Genomic DNA, 21,268 nt, shown 5'->3' with positions numbered 1-21,268 from the left:
AAGAGTGTTTTCCTCCAGTTTTCACTTGTGGTTTCTTGTTATCCTCGTTGATGGCTCTAGTAACTCCTCATCGTCAATCTGTTCGTATCCTCTTATTAATTTATGTGATAAGCTTGTCTCTTCCTTACCTCCTGTCATGCAAATTCGCTGTGTGAGTGTTTTCAATCTTCATATTCTTTTTTACCACTCACTTGAAGCCAAAATGAAGCCTCTTTGTACCTCCTCTATTTTATCAACACTGTTACATTTTTATACGCACACCACCCCGGTTCTGTATATTCCAATTTTGGTCTAATGACGTTTCTCCTACACGCATGTTCATCAAGTACGTGATAAAGTCTGAAGTAGGTGAAGCGTCACCCAATGAAACGCCTCATTTTGCTGTGTACGCGTATATCCTTTGAACTACATCCACTTCTGTAGTATGGCAGATGATGAAGACAAACATAGCAGCAAAGTTTTGGAAAATATCTGTGCCAAGAGCTTTCCAACAATATATACTTACTACTGCTATACTCGTTTGATTGGAATCGCACTTGATGTCTCATTTCTGAATAAATTCATGAAGGGAGAAAAGAGGTATTGTGTCACAAGGAATATTCGTTCATGGTCTCGAATACGAGAGCCAAAAAAAGCAATGAAAAAATAATGAAAAGGGAAAATGCTTGGCATGTTACAAACGATTTTTACTAGTAAGGGATACAAAGTCAGGCGTAACAAGGAAAAATTTCGTTACTGAGAGAGAGAGAGAGAGAGAGAGAGAGAGAGAGAGAGAGAGAGAGAGAAAATATCACTACCACTATCACCATCATGGTCATTATAATCTCCCCTTCACCAAAGATGCTACCATCTCAAAGTTAAGACTCGCTTCAGCATCTGCAGCATCCTTTAAATAAGATAAAAGACCTCATCTTCGCTGGTAATCTATCCCCAGGGTTTTGTGACTCCCGCAAGGCTTAGCCAGTCAGTGTCAGAGTGCCAGTATGAGAGCGTCAGGGTTAGAGTACCAAGGTGAGAGTACCAGGGTACCGACGATGAGCCACGGTCCATAGTAATCAATTTAAAGCATGTACGGAGTGAAAAGTGTGCTTTTTTCCACATCTTTTTCCACACCATGGCTATGTACTCACCACCCACAACTCGCTCTTCCCTAGATGGCTAATTTGACTTCCGGGAGTCTTCTTGCACCTGCTCCCGTTCATCTAACCGTAAGTAGGTACCTCAGAGTTAGTCGACTGTTGTGGGACTCATAACAGGGAGGGAACGAGGTGTTATGGGAAATAATCTACACCATGACCTTGATTTATCCAGGTTTAATAAAACGGAGAAATTATTCTTTTCGTCTAAAACTATGGTAGACTTCCAAAAAATTGCAGGGAATGAAATTAGACAGTGACTACAGGCACCTTTTTTTAACCGAAGTGATTGTGTTTAGTGTGTTTATCCCCTCTCCCCCATTTTGTCAATGAAATAAAACTGTACAGAGAAGACTATAAATATGAGCTCGACATAGCGTATTATCTATGAAAAAATGAAATGGCTATGGGAAATCTATGCTCAACTGCGCATAGAAATTTTATTAAGTCTTTTGAAGGTAGAAAATCTATTTTTTTTTTTTTACACGGGGTTTTACAAGGTTAGGTTAAGGTTCCTAACTTTATTTACAAGCTAAAAGCTGTTACCTACATCAGCTCATTTGAAAAAATTTTTATTATTATGAAACATACCAATATGGAACAGGATGAAGTTGGAGCCATCTCTCTCTCTCTCTCTCTCTCTCTCTCTCTCTCTCTCTCTCTCTCTCTCCTAACTGCCCCTTTCATTCATGCTTCGTAATCTGTGAACAGTCCACTTCTTCCCTTCATCTCTGCCTCATCAGGTTTTCTACACAGAACAAATAATCAGACATCAGCCATTAAACTTCAATTCAACATTTTAATTCCACGGATGATGGTGGATAGAAAGAATATAAGATGTATCTCAATATAAGAGAAGCGGTATAACAGTGGATAGATGGGAGGTAAAGATAACGGTCGATAGTTGATATTTATCAGGCAAAATTATCGTAAATGAGAAGAAGACAGTTAAGGTGATTAAGTTGCAGCCCTAAAAGTGGTAAATTAAATAAAAAAGAGGAACAGTAATTAGCACAATAATTGCTAACAAAGCAATAAAGAAAACTTGAATATTGTAATAATAATAATACTATACTACCACTATTACTTATAATACTATACTATCACTATTACTTATAACAATAATACTAAACTATCACTATCACTTATAATACTATACTATCACTACTTATACTATAATATCACTATTACTTATAATAATAATACTATACTATCACTATTACTTATAATAATAATACTACCACTATTACTTATAATACTATACTACCACTATTACTTATAATAATAATACTATACTACCACTATTACTTATAATACTATACTACCACTATTACTTATAATAATAATACTATACTATCATTATTACTTATACTATACTATCACTATTACTTATAATAATAATACTATACTATCACTATTACTTATAATAATATTACTACCACTATTACTTATAATACTATACTACCACTATTACTTACAATACTATACTACCACTATTACTTATAATAATACTATACTACCACTATTACTTATAATAATACTATACTACCACTATTACTTATAATACTATACTATCACTATTACTTATAATAATAACACTATATTACCACTATTACTTATAATACTATACTACCACTATTACTTATAATAATAATACTATACTACCACTATTACTTATTATTATAAGTAATAGTGATAGTATAGTATTATAAGTAATAGTGGTAGTATAGTATTATTATTATAAGTAATAGTGGTAGTATAGTATTATAAGTAATAGTGGTAGTATAGTGTTATTATTATAAGTAATAGTGATAGTATAGTATTATAAGTAATAGTGGTAGTATAGTATTATTATTATAAGTAATAGTGGTAGTATAGTATTATTATAAGTAATAGTGGTAGTATAGTATTATTATAAGTAATAGTGGTAGTATAGTATTATTATAAGTAATAGTGGTAGTATAGTATTATTATTATAAGTAATAGTGGTAGTATAGTATTATTATTATAAGTAATAGTGGTAGTATAGTATTATTATAAGTAATAGTGGTAGTATTATTATAAGTAATAGTGGTAGTATAGTATTATTATAAGTAATAGTGGTAGTATAGTATTATTATTATAAGTAATAGTGGTAGTATAGTATTATTATTATAAGTAATAGTGGTAGTATAGTGTTATTATTATAAGTAATAGTGGTAGTATTATTATTATAAGTAATAGTGGTAGTATAGTATTATTATAAGTAATAGTGGTAGTATAGTATTATAAGTAATAGTGGTAGTATAGTGTTATAATACTATACTATCACTATTACTTATAATAATAACACTATACTACCACTATTACTTATAATACTATACTACCACTATTACTTATAATAATACTATACTACCACTATTACTTATAATAATACTATACTACCACTATTACTTATAATAATACTATACTACCACTATTACTTATAATAATAATACTACCACTATTACTTATAATAATAACACTATACTACCACTATTACTTATAATAATAATACTATACTACCACTATAAGTAATAGTGGTAGTATAGTGTTATTATTATAAGTAATAGTGGTAGTATTATTATTATAAGTAATAGTGGTAGTATAGTATTATTATAAGTAATAGTGGTAGTATAGTATTATTATAAGTAATAGTGGTAGTATAGTATTATTATAAGTAATAGTGGTAGTATAGTATTATAAGTAATAGTGGTAGTATAGTGTTATTATTATAAGTAATAGTGATAGTATAGTATTATAACACTATACTACCACTATTACTTATAATACTATACTACCACTATTACTTATAATAATACTATACTACCACTATTACTTATAATAATAATACTACCACTATTACTTATAATAATAACACTATACTACCACTATTACTTATAATAATAATACTATACTACCACTATTACTTATAATAATAATACTATACTACCACTATTACTTATAATAATACTATACTACCACTATTACTTATAATAATAATACTACCACTATTACTTATAATAATACTATACTACCACTATTACTTATAATAATACTATACTACCACTATTACTTATAATAATAATACTATACTACCACTATTACTTATAATAATACTATACTACCACTATTACTTATAATAATAATACTACCACTATTATTTATAATACTATACTACCACTATTACTTGTAATAATACTATACTACCACTATTACTTATAATAATACTACTATACTACCACTACTTATAATACTATACTATCACTATTACTTATAATAATAATACTATACTACCACTATTACTTATAATAATAATACTATACTACCACTATTACTTATAATAATAATACTATACTACCACTATTACTTATAATAATAATACTATACTACCACTATTACTTATAATAATAATACTATACTACCACTATTACTTATAATAATACTATACTACCACTATTACTTATAATAATAATACTATACTACCACTATTACTTATAATAATAATACTATACTACCACTATTACTTATAATAATAATACTATACTACCACTATTACTTATAATAATAATACTATACTACCACTATTACTTATAATAATACTATACTACCACTATTACTTATAATAATAATACTATACTACCACTATTACTTATAATAATAATACTATACTACCACTATTACTTATAATAATACTATACTACCACTATTACTTATAATAATAATACTATACTACCACTATTACTTATAATAATACTATACTACCACTATTACTTATAATAATAATACTATACTACCACTATTACTTATAATAATAACTATACTATACTACTACTACTACGAATAATAATAATAATAATAATAATAATAATAATAATAATAATAATAATAATAATAATAATAATAATAAAAAGCAATTACAATAATTTTCCATGGGTAAATGGAAAAGAACTCTTCTTCCGTAAGCCATGCGTGTTCTAAGAGGCGACTAAAACGCCAGGAGCAAGAGGCTAGTAACCCCTTCTCCTGTATACATTACTAAATTTAAAAAGAAAAACTTTCGTTTTTCATTTTAGGTCCATTCTTCTGTGGGATGCGGTCGGTGCGTTAATATATAAATAATAATAATAATAATAATAATAATAATAATAATAATAATAATAATAATAATAATAATAATAATTCTGAAAACATTCTCGAAATGTTAATTTTTAAATACAATGGCAGACGTAAAAAATGAGCATGATCTGACTGGTAAATAGTGTCGACAAGTTAATGTAAATTATAATTTCATTATACCAATAAACACATAATGACACACATTAAACACAACACTGGCTATGATAAATACAAGTCGAGTTTGTGCTCCCTCGAGCCGAGAGAAAACTCACCTCGTAATCTGGGGTGGGAAAAAAATATTCAGGGAAGAAACAAAGCGGAAAAAATCTCATTTTGAGAAAAAAAATGACATTTCTCTCCCTGGCTCCCATAAATAGAAGCGGCTTCAGTGGAGATTTGTTACTGTCTTGAGCCAATAGAGAGAGTGAAAAATATAGGGCAATGAGAATGAAAATGGGGGAACAGAAGATTAAATGAAGATAGAAGATGAGAACCCAAACAAGAAGACGCAGTGGCTTTAGAAAATGCAAGAATGGGGGCAAGGAAATTACTGGGGATTCTTTTAAAGACGATATATCTTGCTGATGGACAATACAATTTGGTAGGAAATCTGTAGAATGGTGAAAGATTGAGAGAGCTGGAGGGAGAGGAGAGTGAGAGAGAGAAAGAGAGAGAGGGGAAGAAGGGAAAGAGAACCAAACTATCGTCTAGATGCTTTTATTTCTGCTTACATGGTTAGGAAAATATGACAGAAGGCTCTTTCTATGTCTCTCTCTTTCCCTTCTTCAGACGGCATTACCAGCTTGAAAAATAGGGTGAAGAAAAACGTTACGACGTACTGAAAAGTGGCAGGATTGTTCAGTTACAAAGGTGGAAACAGGGTATAGGATTTCCTGCTAATTAATACAGCTACCACTGCCACTAACATCGCCACTAATAATACTGATACTCTGGGTAGGTACATCAGGGTACAGGTGTTCTGGAGAGTCAATGAACTAACATCAGGAGAGTTACAGTGACTACAACCAGCGTTTCAGCTCGAGAGAAAAGCTTCTTCCAGTATTCGATTAATCAGAAAAAAAATCCCAACATTTATGTTGCACTTCTTACCTCGAAGATTTACATCACTCTCGCAGAACGGGTGGGAGGTTTGAATCCAAGCCAGTTTTAGGACTGGTTTGCTGTCACGATATAGGGAAATATTCACATCAATGTTTCGTGTTACTGCTCAATAACTGGTTCAGTCTTACGTGTGTAAAATATTTCTAATGGTGATTTTCGCATCGCGTCCCAGTTCTTAAGAGGGAAGTGGCTGAATGCTTTGATTACTCACTCAAATTATTTTTAATTAACCATATGAGCCTTGTCGCTCTTCTCTTTAATCCGGTTTATTTTCGTCCTTCATGTAATTTGTGGACCAAACCTGAATGGCATATTTAAAGTCAAGTGTGACGAGTGTGCTGCGGATTTCTAAAAATGTCTCTTGTCTCTTTTGCTGGAAATTTATACTTAGATGTTATGTGGTACGTTTAGAGCATGGCTAATGACCACTCCAAATATTCTGAATGTTTGACATTTTTAAATGACTTACTCCAGCTATGCCACACTGAAACTCATTTTCCACATCTCCAGCCACGGAGCCAACATATTCATCCTCCTCTGAATACCCCTACATTCGCCCACGGATATGACCTCTCCAATTCCGTGTCATTCGCGGACTTTGCGATTTTAAATGTTATTCTTCATCCTTCCAATTTATCGTCTTCACTTTTACCTTCCATCTGCCTCTTCCTTCGTACCTCATATTATCCCCCCTTCCTATTTCCCTGTTACACAGTTTCTTTAACTTCATCTTTCCTTCAAATCATTTTTTTTAACACACCGAGGCACTGTGACCCTTTACATTTAGTAATTTATCCAGAAGGGGTCACTAGCTCCTTGCTCCAGGCATTTTAGCTGCCTCTTAGGACACGCATGGCTTACGTAGGAAGGATTCTTCTCCACTTCCTCATGGAGTTCAAATACACAGTTTTTTTAGTTTTTTTTTTTTGAGAATCAATGGGATAAATTTAATGTTAACCCCCTGGGACAATTTGATCGCGCAAATTCCTGCAGAATTTATTAAAAACCCCCTAACAATTGTTATGCGTGTCTGCGCAATACGATGTTCAATTTCACAAGTTATTAGCTCTCAGAAAGAGGGGGGATGGGGGGGGGAGAATATATGTGGAGGTAGAATAAGGTTACGACTAGAAACTATTGATTGTCAGTGCGCAGGAAGGCACCACTGTCTTGCTTCAATCCTTTAATTCAACTTTCATCCCTCAGAGAGTTGAGTAAAATAATCTCACTCGGCGTATAAACAAAGAGAACTATACAGACACTGAGACCTATACAGACAGTGAGAACTATACAGACACTGAGACCTATACAGACACTGAGACCTATACAGACAGTGAGAACTATACAGACACAGACCTATAATGAGAACTATAGACACTGAGAACTATAGACACTGAGAACTATAGACACTGAGAACTATAGACAATGAGAATTATACACACTGGAAACTATAGACAATGAGAACTACAATGAGAACTACACACACACACACACCTTTCTCAGCGTAACCATAACTTACTGCTGAGATTTCTCAGTCCATTGCTCTTATTGGTGAGACTTGCTGTGACAGGTGTTGTATCATGTAACCGGTGTTAAGTAATGAAGCAGGTGTTAAGTGCCGTCACAGGTGTCAAACGCTATTCTCGATGGTATATGCTGTAACAGGTGTTTGTTGCTCTAACATGTGTTAAGTGTAGAGACGGATATTAAGTGCTATTGGAGTTTTTTTTTTTTAAAGGTGTCTCATTTGTCTTTCGCATCTGCGTGGGAATACTGGGACCTACGTGGGAATACTGGGACCTACGTGGGAATACTGGGACCTACGTGGGAATACTGGGACCTACGTGGGAATACTGGGACCTACGTGGGAATACTGGGACCTACGTGGGAATACTGGGACCTACGTGGGAATACTGGGACCTACGTGGGAATACTGGGACCTACGTGGGAATACTGGGACCTACGTGGGAATACTGGGACCTACGTGGGAATACTGGGACCTACGTGGGAATACTGGGACTTACGTGGGAATACTGGGACTTACGTGGGAATACTGGGACCTACGTGGGAATACTGGGACTTACGTGGGAATACTGGGACCTACGTGGGAATACTGGGACCTACGTGGGAATACTGGGACTTACGTGGGAATACTGGGACCTACGTGGGAATACTGGGACCTACGTGGGAATACTGGGACCTACGTGGGAATACTGGGACCTACGTGGGAATACTGGGACCTACGTGGGAATACTGGGACCTACGTGGGAATACTGGGACCTACGTGGGAATACTGGGACCTACGTGGGAATACTGGGACCTACGTGGGAATACTGGGACCTACGTGGGAATACTGGGACCTACGTGGGAATACTGGGACTTACGTGGGAATACTGGGACTTACGTGGGAATACTGGGACCTACGTGGGAATACTGGGACCTTACGTGGGAATACTGGGACCTACGTGGGAATACTGGGACCTACGTGGGAATACTGGGACTTACGTGGGAATACTGGGACTTACGTGGGAATACTGGGACCTACGTGGGAATACTGGGACCTACGTGGGAATACTGGGACTTACGTGGGAATACTGGGACTTACGTGGGAATACTGGGACTTACGTGGGAATACTGGGACTTACGTGGGAATACTGGGACTTACGTGGGAATACTGGGACCTACGTGGGAATACTGGGACCTACGTGGGAATACTGGGACCTACGTGGGAATACTGGGACCTACGTGGGAATACTGGGACTTACGTGGGAATACTGGGACCTACGTGGGAATACTGGGACCTACGTGGGAATACTGGGACCTACGTGGGAATACTGGGACCTACGTGGGAATACTGGGACCTACGTGGGAATACTGGGACCTACGTGGGAATACTGGGACCTACGTGGGAATACTGGGACCTACGTGGGAATACTGGGACCTACGTGGGAATACTGGGACCTACGTGGGAATACTGGGACCTACGTGGGAATACTGGGACCTACGTGGGAATACTGGGACCTACGTGGGAATACGTACGTGGAATACTGGGACCTACGTGGGAATACTGGGACCTACGTGGGAATACTGGGACCTACGTGGGAATACTGGGACCTACGGGACCTGGGAATACTGGGACCTACGTGGGAATACTGGGACTACGTGGGACTGGGACTTACGTGGGAATACTGGGACCTACGTGGGAATACTGGGACCTACGTGGGAATACTGGGACCTACGTGGGAATACTGGGACCTACGTGGGAATACTGGGACCTACGTGGGAATACTGGGACCTACGTGGGAATACTGGGACCTACGTGGGAATACTGGGACCTACGTGGGAATACTGGGACCTACGTGGGAATACTGGGACCTACATGGGAATACTGGGACCTGCCTAGAAAAATTGGGACCTTTGTTGGAAAAAGAAAGGAGTAGGACAAAAAAGAAAAAGAAAAAGGAAAGAAGAAAAACAAGAAAATGTAAAAAAAAGAAGTAATATTGTTTCAGACTTCGGAACAATGCTCTTCTCCAGACTGAGGGACTGACCACCTCAAATCTTTAAGGGTGATGGACTGATTACATCGTCTTCAAGTCTCTTCTGCTTCTATCAACTTTTCTGTACTCGACTGAAGAAGCCTACTGTGTAGGCGAAACGTTTCAAAATAAAGATACCTAACTGTTGCATATGTGTCTTACCTAACAACCTGTCGGTATTTTATACCATTTTAATGTTCAAATAACAAGGAAAAAAAGAAGATTGTACCTAACGCATTCCTTAACACAATATTGAAGACAAAAGTACTGCACTGCAAAAGTAAAAAAAAAAAAAAAGGCTAGAGTAATGAGAAAGAAAAAACAGGCAATTCAAAGAAGGGAAAAAATAAGGAGAGAGAGAGAGAAAGGTGAGTAAACGAACGTCAAGCAGTGAGTGGACACTGAGATGAATGAGTGAAAGAGATGGGACGGAGAAAGAGAAAGAGGGGAGGAAGGAGGGGAAGGACAAAGAAGAGGGGAGGGGGGGAAAAGTGGGAGAGAAAGGAGGGGAGGGGGAGAGAGGAAAAATTCTTGGAGGAGGGAGGAAAAAATAAGTCTCGGAAGAGAAAAGCAGAAGAGCATGAACAAGGAGAAAGTTAGGTTTGCAGAGGATGTCCATTAGTGTGAATGTTCATTGTCTCTCACGGGAACACACACACACACACACACACACACACACACACACACACACACACACACACACACACACACACTATACACTGGATCATTAAGGGCAGCAGGGAGTGAACAATAGAGTGTCCGAGCTAAAAAGATTCACAAGGGAGTGCCAAAAGAGTGCCACGAGGGAGTGCCATGGGGAAGGCCACGAGAGTGCCATGAGGGAGTGCCATGAGGGAAGGCTACAAGAGAAGGCCTCGAGAGAGTGCCATGAGGGAGTGCCGCAGGGAAAGGCCAAGAAAGCCTCATGAACGGAGAATGACAAAGCTCCAGGTTCCAGTAGAGGAGCTTAACTTTAACAAGAAAATTAGGTACAATTACCACTTTCAATGTCAGTTAGGAAAACTATTAACAGCGCCATGGTGCTGAATTATTCACCCAGGCTGATGTGATTTTAGATTATCTTCACAAATAATACCAAAGTTATAACCAGACGTATAACACTAAGATCACTGGTAAGCCAGTGGTCGCTGCTGCTGTGATCAGCCACACTGATCACGGGTAAGCCAGTGGTCGCTGCTGCTGTGATCAGCCACACTGATCACGGGTAAGCCAGTGGTCGCTGCTGCTGTGATCAGCCACACTGATCACGGGTAAGCCAGTGGTCGCTGCTGCTGTGATCAGCCACACAGATCACGGGTAAGCCAGTGGTCGTTGTTGCTGTGATCAGCCACACAGATCACGGGTAAGCCAGTGGTCGTTGTTGCTGTGATCAGCCACACTGATCACGGGTAAGCCAGTGGTCGTTGTTGCTGTGATCAGCCACACTGATCACGGGTAAGCCAGTGGTCGTTGCTGCTGTGATCAGCCACACTGATCACGGGTAAGCCAGTGGTCGCTGCTGCTGTGATCAGCCACACAGATCACGGGTAAGCCAGTGGTCGCTGCTGCTGTGATCAGCCACACTGATCACGGGTAAGCCAGTGGTCGTTGTTGCTGTGATCAGCCACACAGATCACGGGTAAGCCAGTGGTCGCTGCTGCTGTGATCAGCCACACTGATCACGAGTAAGCCAGTGGTCGTTGTTGCTGTGATCAGCCACACAGATCACGGGTAAGCCAGTGGTCGTTGCTGCTGTGATCAGCCTGCCTCTCAAAGAATCCAACTAGCTAATAACATTCATCTGTCTCTTAAAAGGATCAAACTTCCTAGTAACATATATCTGTCTAATGGTTCACCTAGTAACATGCACCTTCCTCTCAAGGTGATTGGATACGTTCCAAAGATGGGAAGAATATCTTCAGTTTCCTGGATAAAGAACACATTTTTTTTTTTGCCTGCCTTCGTGTGATATGCTCTATCATCTCCCTCAGTTCCCCGCTCCACATCCCACCATTACCCCCCGTCCTCTCTTTTCCTCACACCACCCATCCCTTCCCTCCTCCGCCTCTCCCCCAGAGTACATCGGGACAGATTTTGATGGTGACGCTTCCAAACCTTATTTGAAGTATAAAAGTGAGACTCGGGAGAGTTCGGCGTTTATATTGCTTCACAATGATTGACACACACACGGAAAAAACTGAATAATCGACTTAGCAGTCAGATTGACTGTCAACTGCCGACAGATCGACTATCAGCTTTCGGCAATACAACTGTCGCCGGAAGAGGATAGGTATCGTACTCTTAACACCTGAAGCAGGGAATTAAGTCAAAAGAAGAAGAGGAGAGGGAGGATGACGGAAATTTGGGGATGAATGCGGAATAGGGAATGGAGGTTAAAAGGTTAGAGAGATTGGCGGCGGAGATAGGGTTCACAGAGAAGTAAGATTTAGGGGGGTTTATTACCAAAATATCAAGATAAAAAGGCTTAAATTAATGAGTTTACATTGGGGAAACTGGCACAGAGGGGCGAGTTTCACAGGCGGACGGTTACGTATGTCAGGAAACAGGACAAGTATTTCCTGACCCGGGTCTTAGTCACATGATGACCGGCCGTTGGAGCTTTTGGTCATCTTACCAGTCCACCCCTTTAAAAATTATTGTTATGCCAACAGGCGGAGGTATTTAATTTATTGAAGATCTCTTAAAAACAGACTTACCCTCCGTGAAAAAAATCCTGCCGTAACCTTCATTTTCATTATATAACCCCAAAATGTGTTTCGTCAGGTAAAAGGACACATGTGCAACTAATGTGACATATTATTGTGGCAACGTTTCGCACGCTAAATGAATAGTACAGAGTGCGGAATTAGCTTATAATGCAATCAGAAAAAGCAGTCACAAGTTATCACATCGAACCTAATATCTCAATTTCATTAAAAAAAATGAAACATTGACGCTTACTCAACCAAAGTTCGAAGCCGACCCGATGTTGCATTTTTCAAGCTAAAGTATGAAGCCGATCCGAAGTTGCATTTTTCAAGCTAAATGTTTGAAATCAATGAGAAGAAGCAATCACCAATTAAGAACCTACAGTATTCAGACGTATACACAAATAACCCGTACATGAAAGAAGCTTACGACGACGTTTCGGTCCGACTTGGACCATTGACAAAGTCACACTAACCAGAGGTGGAGTAGGACGGCTATATATAGGCAGGAAGAGGTGGTGGTGGTGGTAGTAGTAGTACAAGAATGGTATATAATACCGACAAGATGAAATTAAGACTACATTGTAAAATGCTCCAAACTTCAGAACACCCGTGACTTAACCTAACTCCTTATTTTTTTTTTCTTTTTCTTCTTCTCCCTCTTCCCCTTTCCTCTTTCCTTTTCTCCTCTGGGTTGTCTTTCTCTCTTCTGTCTCGTGTTTCTGTTCCTTCTTCATTTATTTCCCCACTTCCCCTTTCCCGCACCTCTGTGCGCTTGCTCTCCCTCAGTGGGCATCTAGCTCTCTTGCAGTGCTCCCTTTCCTTTGTTTTTGACTGGCTCGTCCTCCTTATTTCCCACTTCTACCACTACTACTACCTCTACTACTACTACAACTACAACTACTGATGAAATTAAGACATGTGCGGCGTCTGGTTGTCTTTGTTGTGGTCGTTTCGCCATCCAGTGGCTGGATGGATGGCGGATGCCCGGGTGTTGCGCATGTGTCTTAATTTCATCTTGTCGGTATTATATACCATTCTTGTAATACTACTACTACTACTACTACCATCACCTCTTCCTGCCTATATATAGCCGTCCTACTCCACCTCTGGTTAGTGTGACTTTGTCAATGGTCCAAGTCGGACCGAAACGTCGTCGTAAGTTTCTCTCTTATGTGCGGGTTATTTGTGTATCGTTCCAGTCACGGTATTGTGCCTTTTTTGTTATTTCAGACGTATGACAAGGAATCAACAATAGGTCACGATCCAACTACACTGCTACAACTACACTGCTACAACTACACTGCTACAACACACAAGTAAGACAAGATCACCAGTTACCTGTAGTCTGACATACTTAGACCTCAATGATATTACCGACAACAACCCCTTCATATACTACACAAATAACTCTTACATAGAAGAGAGGAGCTCACAACGACGTTTCGGTCCGAGTTGGACCATTTACAAAGTCACCATCGCTATAAAATATAAAGGAGGTTTGGGGAAGAAAATGTTTTCGAGACAGGAATTAAATGTGGTGAAGAAAAAAGGTTTTAAAGTAGGGGTAAGCCTACACAAAATATTCAGAGCGTGGAGGAGTGAGGGTCGTGCATCACCTCCATGATATAGTGGGAGGGGATGTATGAAACTTGCTCTACACTAAATCAGTTTGGTGGAGCCAAACGCACTCCCTGGCATACAAACTACCTGATGCACCCCATGGATGAGAAATAGTGTGCATGCTTGCTTGTTCTCTCTCTCTCTCTCTCTCTCTCTCTCTCTCTCTCTCTCTCTCTCTCTCTCTCTCTCTCTCTCTCTCTCTCTCTCTCTGCTTGTGCTATATACACAAGGTAGGGGATTTTTAATTAGTATTCAAGTAAATGTACTTATAAGTAATTCTCTCCTCACCAAGAAAGGCAAAAATACATTTTTTATCAGCGTAGAATTAACTAATGCCGACAATGAAAAGTATTGGTCGTTTATCCTCCTTGTGAAACCAGAGGTAAACGAAGTTTTTTCTAATTTTATTTGTTTCTGCTTAATTTGGTTAATGTGACAAAAGACAAGTTTGTTGTTTCTGGACGTAGACCAAGTATTGACTAACTCATTTGCCCTGGTTGTCCGTCTTGTGGTACAATATACATTATTCACTTACTATCTCCTCCCGTCATCTTTCTTACAACCGGCTCAATTATTTTCCATAAATTTTCTTTCATTTCCACATTTCACCATCCCACTCCAGAAAGCCTTCTCCTACCACTGTGTCGTCTTTCCCCATCTCCCCTACATTTCTCTTGGTCACTAACTCTCTTCTCCTTCCTAGGCTAACGAAATACGCACTGACATGGAGTTTTAGGACACACTTGCCATGGGTTTAATCCCAAAGGGGATTCATCGTCTATCACAAAACCCCGGGATAAAATTTCTCTTCTTTCCCTCTTGAAGGTTATCACAGCTGCTCTTATGTTTAGTCTACAACACGAGCCTGAATACGTTTTCCGATTATGTGAGTCTAGGACATATAGCTTTTATTTGTAAGTCAGCCACACAGGTTCATTTGGTTTAAGTCTACCACAGCAGATGTTGCTGATCTTACACGACCTGACTTTACTCTGTATCTGTATTCTAAACACGCGATTACTTCCCTATTTTCATTTCTCGTTTTTACACCTTATTTCTAACAGCAATAAAAGAACTCACCTCGATTCTTCCTACGAGTATCTAGTCATCCTTATACATGTATTAAGATAATTTTGCCGTCGCTTGTATTGGCCCGAACTGTCGACCTGCAGCGACCACTCTCCAGCACCGGTATACTGCATCACTGCACATACTTCCAAGTTTTCTATTGCTTGAACAAAGTCGATAACCTTCACAAGCTTCACTATCTTATTACATGTTAGTATAGTGGCCTAAGCTAACAATTTTTGTATTCTAACTCTGGCAATATCTCTTAATTTACTCCTTTATGTTCAGCCCTTTCCTCCCTCCTCGGAGCATTGCTTCTTACCAAGGTCTCAACAAGTTACCACAATTGTCAACATTGTGCTACAGCAACAAAACTCTCCCAGGCTTCCTTTTCCTTCTCTTTGAGCTTCTTTGAAAATTCTGAGCACTCCATGATTTTCCTGACTTGTGGTCCAGTGAACATAACATAAGAAAGAAAGAACACTACAACAGGCATACTGGCCTATGCGAGGCAGCTCAAATTCTCCCACCGGCTTAAGCCAATGCCCTGACCTAGTGAGGTCAGACACGTCACTTAAGGGAGGAGCTAGTCAGGTCCAACTCACACCCACCCACACCCACTCATGTATTTATCCAACCTATTTTTAAAACTACATAACGTCGTAGCGTCTATAACGGTACTTAGGAGTTTGTTCCACTCGTCCACAACTCTATTACCAAACCAGTGCTTCCCTATATCCTTCCTGAATCTGAACTTTTCCAATTTAAAGCCATTGCTGCGAGTCCTGTCTATTTTAGGTATTTTTAGCACGCTATTTGCATCCCCTTTATTAATTCCTGTTTTCCACCTCAATCATATCCCCCCTAATTCTACGCCTTTCTAGAGAGTGCAGATTCAGGGCCCTCAGTCTATCCTCATAGGGAAGATTTCCGATACATGGGATCAACTTTGTCATCCTCCTTTGTACGTTTTCGTGCATTTATATCCATTCTGTAATACGGTGACCAAAACTGTGCAGCACAATCTAAATGAGGCCTAACCAAAGATATATAGAGTTGAAGAACAACCTGAGGACTCCTATTAATACTTCTTGCTATGAAACCAAGGATTCTCTTAGCTTAATTGCGAACACTAATGCACTGTTGTCTTGGCTTTAGATTACTACTAACCAGAACTCCTAAATCCTTTTCGCAATCCGTAATATTAAGATCCACATTATTTGGTTTATATGTGGCATGGTTATTTTCCTGTCCTACATTTAGAACTTTAAATTTGTCTATAATAAACTGCATCTGCCACTTCTCCGACCACTGCATCAGTCTATTCAAATCATCCTGGAGTGCTCTAATGTCTTCACTAGAATGAATTGGACGGCTTGAAGATGCCAGCCTTCACCTTTGCCTCTGATAGCTTGGGGCAGAAGTCTTGAAGATACTTGAAGGTTGCAGACTCTTTTTCAAGAGTTGTAACAAACTGTTTCATTACCCTAGTTTGATGTGTAATGGAGGGAACGGAACATTTTGAGGATCCAGGAATGGGTTATGTTTGATATTATGTCTTCCTACTGAGAACTCAGTCCTTTGAAACCAGTGCTTCCTCTGGTAATGTGCCGCTCCGTCTCTATCCCAATGACAGAGATAACAGGGGAAACTTGATAAAACCTCCTTGGAGTCCCATCAAAAATGCCACCATTTTGAAGTCTCCAATAATTTCCCAACCATACTTATAGTTCAAAGCTTCTAGTAGAAGTTTGACATTGTTGTAGTCCTCCTTAAAAGACGCACTGAATGAGCCAAGGGAAGAGATGGATACGTGTTCCCATTGTGCAGAAGTACAGCTTTTAGGCTTCTGCAGAAGCTGTCAATGAAGAGTCTCCACTCGTCTGGACTGCATGCAATTCCAATTGAATCAAACAGGCCTGATACATCATTACAGTAGCATAACCTGTCTTCATTAGTGAAGAAGTTTGAAAAATACTGGTGGCATTTTCTTTGGCTTGTCACTTGCACACTTTCATCCATCAAGTCCCACTCCTTGAGCCATGAAATCAAAAGCTCAGAATTCGACTTTATTAGATCAAGATCTCTGATAATGTCATTGAGGTTTGGTTTGGGTAGTAAGGATTCCTCCCAACAGCTGCATCTGTGAGATCATAATCTTGTTCACTGTGCTCTTCATTTTCTGATTTGCTTTCTTCTCTCGGGAGGTGTAAATACAGGAAGATCAGCACTGTGTGGTACTGGTGCAACAGAAGAAGAAAGGTCTGGATAAGAAATAGCAGGTGAATTTTTTCCAAGTTCGGTGTTAGGAAGGATCCACCAGGCAGAACTAGCAGTTGGTTGAGTGATCAGTGGGTTCACCCCATATTCTAGGAACACCAAACTTCATGGCTCTTTTTTCTCCTCTATACCATCTTGTAAAATAGCAAAAGAATTAGTTACATATATTTCACTATGACCACACCTCACTTACTTTAACTAACAATAACCTCACCTATGACCACAACTATAACCTCACCTATGACCACAGCTGTCAATGATCTCATCCCACTATGATCTCACCTCGCTATGACCACACCTAACTTACCTATGACCTCATCTATGATTACCCCTCACCTATGACCACAAGCCACTATGACCACACCTCACTATGACCTCACATATAACCACACCCCAATATGACCTCACTTGAGAAAGTGCATCTGAGGGGACACAGATGGACATCTGGACACACGGAACTAGGGAAAGAACTGAAACAACTGGAAATGGGAAGTGTGGAAGGGTTGACACCTGGGACCCACGGATGAAGAACTGTACTGGCGTACAGTCTCATGTGGTCATAGACAGGTGTGGTCAGAGATGAGGTGATAGTCAGGTGTGGTCATGAATAGGCGAGGTGTTAGTGAGGTGTGGTCATGGATATGCGAGGTGTTAGTGAGGTGTGGTCATGGATAGGCGAGGTGTGGTCAAAGATGGAATAAACTGAAGTTGAAATTTATCTGTACAGTCTCTTCACAAGAGAAAATAATAATAAGAAGGTCTTACAAGAAAACCTGTTTAAATGGATTACAGAAAGTGTATCTGACTTAGTTTCTGCATCTGACTGAGTTCTTCCATCTGATTTGGTTCCTGCACCTGAACTGTCCTTATTATTGCAACGTTTTGCTTATGGAGAAATGTACTTGTAAGTCCAGAGCTGACAGTGTTTCCACCACAGTGAAGCATCGTATAGTTTTACCGCAAACATTTCGTGATCAAATTATAGCTTACGCAACAGTCTTCTACGGTATTTGGGTATTAAGAAAATAAATGGTGCGCTGTATGTTGCTCGACTAGTCTTGTATTTCTCTGTACTGGTAACTAGTACGCTCCATGCTGGTGCTAGCAGGGAGGGAAGCACTGGTAACTAGTACCTTCCATGTTGGTGATAGTAGGGAGGGAAGTAAAGGTAACTAGTACCCTCTGTTGGTGCTAGCAGGGAGGGAAGCACTGGTAACTAGTACCTTCCATGTTGGTGCTAGTAGGGAGGGAAGCACTGATAACTAGTACCTTCCATGTTGGTGCTAGCAGGGAGGGAAGCACTGATAACTAGTACCTTCCATGTTGGTGCTAGCAGGGAGGGAAGTAAAGGTAACTAGTACCCTCTGTTGGTGCTAGCAGGGAGGGAAGCACTGATAACTAGTACCTTCCATGTTGGTGCTAGCAGGGAGGGAAGTAAAGGTAACTAGTACCCTCTGTTGGTGCTAGCAGGGAGGGAAGCACTGATAACTAGTACCTTCCATGTTGGTGCTAGCAGGGAGGGAAGTAAAGGTAACTAGTACCCTCTGTTGGTGCTAGCAGGGAGGGAAGCACTGATAACTAGTACCTTCCATGTTGGTGCTAGCAGGGAGGGAAGGTAACTATTACCCTCTGTTGGTGCTAGCAGGGAGGGAAGCACTGATAACTAGTACCTTCCATGTTGGTGCTAGCAGGGAGGGAAGTACTAGTCACTAGTACCGTCAAGGTGGGTACCAACAGAACCAGAATCCAGGCCTCTAATAAAGGCCATTATTTTGCCAACATATGATTGAGCTATATATTAAAACTCCATTTGTAAACATTACGGCTCTGTGGTGCAGCGGCCAGCACGGCTGCCTTTAAAGCAGCAGACTCGGGTTCGACTCCCGGCGGAGCCTTGGATTTTTTTTACTTTTTATTTTATGACTTAATTTTAGTCTGAAGTGAAACCTTTAACACTATTACAGAAATTATTTTACTGGAATGCGTTAAATTGGTAAGGGTTACAGAGCCTGGGAAATCACAGACATTTATCCCTTCCTTCACCAGCATGAGGGACGCTTCATTAGCGGAAAATTTATATCAAATATTTTGTAATATACTTCTGTTCATTAATGGTATTTTCTGTTTGTTTACTGTTAGAACTCAGTCTGAGGAAAAGGATAACTTTTACATTCTAATTGTTGAATAAAACTAGCATTTGTCCAACTCTGCTAACTCAAGTTTATGCTAGAGTTGTATTGTGTCTGTGAATGTTTGTAACTACACACTGTGTTGTGTAGACCCACTTTGATTAGGAGGTTATTATTGATGGGCTAGCGAGTTGAGCACCATGGTAGTTCTAGTGAGTTGTGCACCATGGTAGTTCTAGTGAGTTGTGCACCATGGTAGTTCTAGTGAGTTGAGCACCATGGTAGTTCTAGTGAGTTGAGCACCATGGTAGTTCTAGTGAGTTGTGCACCATGGTAGTTCTAGTGAGTTGTGCACCATGGTAGTTCTAGTGAGTTGTGCACCATGGTAGTTCTAGTGAGTTGAGCACCATGGTAGTTCTAGTGAGTTGTGCACCATGGTAGTTCTAGTGAGTTGTGCACCATGGTAGTTCTAGTGAGTTGAGCACCATGGTAGTTCTAGTGAGTTGTGCACCATGGTAGTTCTAGTGAGTTGTGCACCATGGTAGTTCTAGTGAGTTGAGCACCATGGTAGTTCTAGTGAGTTGAGCACCATGGTAGTTCTAGTGAGTTGAGCACCATGGTAGTTCTAGTGAGTTGTGCACCATGGTAGTTCTAGTGAGTTGAGCACCATGGTAGTTCTAGTGAGTTGTGCACCATGGTAGTTCTAGTGAGTTGTGCACCATGGTAGTTCTAGTGAGTTGTGCACCATGGTAGTTCTAGTGAGTTGAGCACCATGGTAGTTCTAGTGAGTTGTGCACCATGGTAGTTCTAGTGAGTTGTGCACCATGGTAGTTCTAGTGAGTTGAGCACCATGGTAGTTCTAGTGAGTTGTGCACCATGGTAGTTCTAGTAAGTTGTGCACCATGGTAGTTCTAGTGAGTTGTGCACCATGGTAGTTCTAGTGAGTTGCACACCATGGTAGTTCTAGCGAGTTGTACGCCATGGTAGTTCTAGCGAGTTGTACACCATGGTAGTTCTAGTGAGTTGCACACCATGGTAGTTCTAGTGAGTTGTACGCCATGGTAGTTCTAGCGAGTTGTACACCATGGTAGTTCTAGTGAGATGTGCACCATGGTGGTAGTTCTAGGGAATTGTACACCATGGTAGTTCTAGTGAGTTGCACACCATGGTAGTTCTAGTGAGTTGTACACCATGGTAGTTCTAGTGAGTTGTACACCATGGTAGTTCTAGTGAGTTGTACACCATGGTAGTTCTAGTGAGCTGTACACCATGGTAGTTCTAGTGAGCTGTACACCATGGTACTTGTTCTAGTGAGCTGTACACCATGGTACTTGTTCTAGTGAGCTGTACACCATGGTACTTGTTCTAGCGAGTTGTACACCATGGTACTTGTTCTAGCGAGTTGTACACCATGGTACTTGTTCTAGCGAGTTGTACACCATGGTACTTGTTCTAGCGAGTTGTACACCATGGTACTTGTTCTAGCGAGTTGTACACCATGGTACTTGTTCTAGCGAGTTGTACAC

The sequence above is a fragment of the Cherax quadricarinatus genome, chromosome 57 (genome assembly GCF_038502225.1).
Source record: "Cherax quadricarinatus isolate ZL_2023a chromosome 57, ASM3850222v1, whole genome shotgun sequence".
NCBI classification, from domain to species: domain Eukaryota; kingdom Metazoa; phylum Arthropoda; class Malacostraca; order Decapoda; family Parastacidae; genus Cherax; species Cherax quadricarinatus.
Note: the sequence above shows the minus strand (reverse complement) of the source record.